Consider the following 5,667-nt stretch of genomic DNA (forward strand, 5'->3'; position numbering starts at 1 on the left):
CTTAAAAAATACTTATGAAAATGCATTAGTATATAACAGAGAGAAAAATAACACAATGAATCTTTATGAATCCAATATTCAGTTTCAACACAGTGAATATATTTTGCTCTAAGTCTATATCTACTCTTCATCCCATACCCAACCCTAGGTATTTCTTTAGTCCAATGTAGATAACCTATTATTGCATTTATAGATCCTTCAGTATGTATCTATAAGAAACTTTAAAAATAGTCACTTCAATATTTTTGTTATTCCTAAGGTAGATGGCTATGATTCTTTAGTGTTATGAGAAACACAGTATTCACAATTCCTCCAATATCTCATAGTGTTTTTAAATTAGAGTCAGTTTGTTTGAATCAGGAGAGTATACACATTGCAGTAAATTGGTATAGTTTTATTTTATTTTATTTTATTTTTTTACAATTTATTCAATAAAGAAACCCATGGCATTGACTCTGTATAATTTGGCATGTTTAAGATTTTGCTTATTGATTTTGCTTATTGTGAATTGTAATCTTTTGTGACACTTAAGATGGTCTGCAGACCTCTTTATTTCCTGTGAAAAACTAGAGTGTGATCTAATAATTTATGTCCTACTTTTTAGTAAGAACACTTCATAGGAGGAGTTGTAAGCTTTCTGCTGTGTCACATCAATGGGAGATCATGTCTGGTTTTTATTCTCATTGTTATTACTGTGACTGATATAATAAGTTAGTCATTTTACTTTTTTAGTATCAATGTAAACATAATGAAACCAATACCATTGTTATTCCTGAAATTATGATTACTGAAAACATTTGAAGATGTCCTTGTCTAACACTTTTTTGCTTTCCACATTATTTTAAAATTTTTTCATATTTATATATATTTAATTATGGCAAAATATATACTACATAAAATTTACCATTTTAACCATTTTAAGTGTACAGAAAAATATAAAACATTTCATAACTTGCATGTCCTCCTTGGTCATGCATCATGCTAATCTCTGTATCATTCCAATTTTTGTATATGTGCTGCTAAAGCAACACCTTGCATTTCTTTTTGTCCTTAGGATGTATCTAAATTGTCTGTATTACAAAATTCCTGCATCGTAAAGTCTTATTTAATGATTCTTGACAGACTTTAAACATTTTTGTTGCAAATGTGTTTCACTATTTTGTCATTTGTCATTGTTGATCATAATATTTATTTGTCATAGATATTTTTGACAAGTTACCTAACTAAAATTAACTTTTATTGCTTCTATATGGTGAGTCACAGGTAAGACTATTTTACCTACTTTTAGATTTATAGATGAATCCATACATGTTTTCTTCTAATACTTGTACATACAGTAAGAAGATAATTTTGTTTTCTTCATATAACTCTGCCATTATCCCAATACCACCTAGTATAAAGTACATTTTTTATTCACCGATTTCTGATGCAACCTTTATGATATACTAAATTTGTATTTGCAAATGTGTCCATTTCCAGATGTGCTATTCTGGCCCATTCATGGTGTAATATCTTACTGTCTTAATTATAGAGATACATAATACATTTCATATAGGACATGGCCAGCATACCCTTTTCACAATTTTTACAATCATCCTATTTTTTCCTTGTTTGTCCATTCACATGAACTTTATAATAAACTCTTCTAGCTAAAAAATGGTGTTTATATTACAATTATATTACATTTAAAAATTGAAATTTTTTATTAATATTCACATGAAAAATTGTTTTATAGTTTCCTCTTTTGTGTGATTTTGATCAGGTTTTATAATCAATGTTATATTCACCTCATTATAAGAATTTTTGAAGTTTTGCTCCCTTTATGCTTTAAAATTGTTGAAGTTGTACTAGGATTATCTTTAAAGTTCTTTAAAGTAATTCACTTGTGAAATCATTTGAAGCTTAAGTCAAATCATTTTACCGCAATATGTGTTGGTTTTGGATGCCTGGGAAAAGCTTTTCAGAGGCATGGTATTCATTTTCAATAGGAAGAGATCATTCTTATTTTATTTCAGAAAAGTTTTATTAAATTGCAGTTTTTCATATTTATGCTTTGCTCTCGCTTTTGTTTTCATTTTTGTCTTTTAACCCATACATTAGAACTATTTTCCCTATCTTTTTTTTTCTTTCAGTTCCTCCCTCATTTATGTGTTTCTTTATTTTTGCTTGATTTTAATTTCAATTTTTCTATTTTCTATTATCGTTTTTACCATATTATTTAGAATATGCATTAACTTTCATTATCTATTTAGTTTTGTCTTAACTTTTGAAATTTATTTCTAAATCATTTCTGAACTCTCTCAGAGTTCAGAAGTTCCTTAGTGACATAATTTAAAATTTTTTTTCTAGTTCTTATTTATTCTTTTATTCATAAATTAATTTCACTGCTTATTTTGAAATATTAAGCTAGTCTTCCTGCCAAAAAATGTTAAGTGGGAAGGTCATGTTATTTTGGTATGTCTTTGCTGTTTGAAAATAGTTTATTTTGCTCATAATTTTCTTTTTACCTGGATTGAGTTTGTATGGAATTCATCCACATCCTATTGTATTCTAAATATTTACACGAGATGGGTTTTTTTAAAGTATTTTTCAAATTAAATTACCCAGCATGGGAATATGAAAGGATAACTTTCATAGCTTTATGACTCCAGAGCTTTCTATAGTGAAGTATCAACAAGTTAGTTCAAGTGCTGAGAACCTTCTTGATTTCCCTCTTCTTCATTAAAATCAATATTTTCTGTCTCTCTTTCTATGTTTCTCTCTTGTTAGAATGTTTTTCTTGCTGAATTTGTGTTCTATTCCTAACAGTTTCTCTTTAGCATGGGCTTTGCCCTGGAAGAAACCTTCTTTGGCTGGTTGATTTTAAACTTCCATGACATCCAGACAATCTCAGCACTAACACTCTGGAGTCCCCTCAAACTCCCCTTGAAATGGAGAGAGCAAAGCCTCCTCTACTGTTGTTTAGCTATTTTCCTCAGATTGTTACATCTGACTTATACTCCATAGTGTCTTCTCTTGCTGTCTGAACGAATCATTTTTAGCAGTTTCTGGGTATACCAACATCAGAGCTGCCAGAAATTATTTTATTTATCTTCTTTCTAGTTTCTCGCACACTGTTAATTATATACAAAGGTGTTGTTTATGTTGGTAGTTTGGCACAGATCAATGGAATTTTGAAATTTTATTGCTACCTCTTTACCTACTTTTGTTTAAAATAATTTTGATGTTTTACTTATTAACTTATTTCTTTCTTAACATATTATTCCCGGTGTCTGTTTTCTTGGGAAACTCAGGAAGACTTAAATGCACTGCTACTCCACAAAGCAGTAGTTTTTTGGTTACTATTTCTTTTATTAAAAAAGAAAACCAAAAACCATTACTCTTTTCTCTTTTAGTCAGGGCTTTCTGAATCTAGTGGTAAAATATGCTTAATAATTGAAATAACTATATCTAGAATTTATCCAGAGTTTCTGCACTAATTATGGTACTTTTGTGAATGTGCTGTGTTTCTAAAATAAATCCTGAAATCTAAGTGATAAAACACAATAAAAGAATGGTTTTTCAAACAACCCCATCAAAAAGTGGGTGAAGGATATGAACAGACACTTCTCATAAGAAGACATTTATGCGACCAACACACATATGAAAAAAAGCTCATCATCACTGGTCATTAGAAAAATGTAAATAGAAATCACAATGAGATACCATCTCACATCAGTTAGAATGCCGACAATTAAAAATTCAGGAAACAACAAATGCTAGAGAGAATGTGGAGAAATGACGCTTTTACACTGTTGGTGGAGTGTAAATTAGTTCAACCATTGTGGAAGACAGTGTGGCAATTCCTCGAGGACCTAGAACCAGTAATACCATTTGACCCAGCAATTCCATTACTGGGTATATAACCAAAGGATTACAAATCATTCTATTATAATGACACATACACACGTATGTTTATTGCAGCACTATTCACAATAGCAAAGACTTGGAACCAACCCAAATGCCCATCAATGGTAGACTGGGTAAAGAAGATGTGGCACATATATACCATGGATCACTAGGCAGTCATAAAAAAGGGATGAGTTCATGTCCTTTGCAGGGACATGAATGAAGCTGGAAACCATTGTTCTTAGCAAACTAACACAGGATCAGAAAACCAAACAGCACGTGTTCTCACTCATAAGTGAGAGTTGAATAATTAGAACACACGGACACAGGGAAGGGAACATCACACACTGGAGCTTGTTGGGGGGTGGGGACTTGGGGGAGGCATAGCATTAGGAGAAATACCTAATGTAGTTGACAGGTTGATGAGTGCAGCAAACCACCATGGAATGTGTATACCTATATAACAAACCTGCACATTCTGCACATGTATCCCAGAACTTACAGTATAATAAAAAAAATTACAAACACACAGAAAAGTAAAAATATATGACAAACCACTCTTTTGTACACCATCCATCTAGATATACAAGTTGTTAACGTGTTTCTAAAAAAAGCAATCACTGAGTTGTATACTTTTAAATGGTGAATTATATCTCAATTAAAAAAAAAGAATGGTTTTTATTCAGATGTAGTCCAATGCTGCTTGGTTGATTACTTCTAACTAGTGACTCAAGAATTTTCTTGTCATATCAAGAGCTTCAAAGAGAAGAATTCTTATGAGAATTTTACAGAGACTTTTATTATATTATTTCTGCTCATATCTTTTATTATATTATTTCTGCTCATATCTCTTTGCCAGATTGGCACAAATCCTAAAGCAAGTATATTAGTCTGTTCTCACACTGCTATTAAAAACATACCCAAGATTGGGTAACTTATAAAGGAAAGAGGTTTAATTGACTCTCAGTTCCACGTGGCTGGGGAGGCCTCAAAATCATGGCAGAAGGTGAATGAGGAGCAAATTCACATCGTACCTGGTAACAGGCAAGAGAGCTTGTGCAGAGGCACTCCCATTCATAAAACCAGCAGATCTCGTGAGGCTTAGTCACTACCACAAGAACAGTATGGGGAAAACTGCCCCCATGATTTAATTATCTCCACATGGTCCAGCCTTTGACATGTGAGGATTATTACAATTCAAGGTGAGATTTCAGTGGGGACACAGCCAAACTATATCAACAAGAAATTAGAAAATATGGGTGATGTTTCATAAGCAATAAATACCTATCCCATATTCTTTCCTCCTAGTTAACAAATTTCACTTTTATTCCATGCACAGATTTGACTGCATTACACTTAGACAATATTCAACTTCTCTTCAAGGAAGCATCTGTGCCATGAAATTTTGGAATTACAAGAAAAGCAGGCCCCAGCACTGTCCATGCAGATGCTGTTTTACTTATTCTATCCACTTAGTAACTAACTAACTAAGTAATAATAATAATAATAACAACAACAATAGAAAGTTTATATAAACACTTCAAACAGACATTGGGAAATTAACAATGCAGTTGAGAGTCCTTGAGAGAAGAGAAGCACATAAAATGAACCATCAGGCTTGCACTCTGGCTTTCTCTCTAGGAGCACTTCCAAAATCACAGTGCAGGTAAATAGAATTTAAACAGAAAGTGGCAATATCACTGATATGGTTTGACTGTGTTCCTACCCAAATTTCAACTTGAATTGTATCTCCCAGAATTGCTACATGTGGGAGGGACC

General features: G+C 32.1%; 1 non-coding gene across 1 annotated transcript; it reads right to left on the reverse strand.

Moving 5' to 3' along the window:
- Positions 1–929: 929 nt before the first annotated feature.
- On the reverse strand, positions 930–1,031 carry LOC114679110 (U6 spliceosomal RNA). Its single transcript, XR_003730792.1, has one exon. It is a non-coding gene; the product is annotated as a U6 spliceosomal RNA (small nuclear RNA).
- Positions 1,032–5,667: the final 4,636 nt, after the last annotated feature.

This window comes from Macaca mulatta, chromosome 6, assembly GCF_049350105.2.
Source record: "Macaca mulatta isolate MMU2019108-1 chromosome 6, T2T-MMU8v2.0, whole genome shotgun sequence".
NCBI lineage: Eukaryota > Metazoa > Chordata > Mammalia > Primates > Cercopithecidae > Macaca > Macaca mulatta.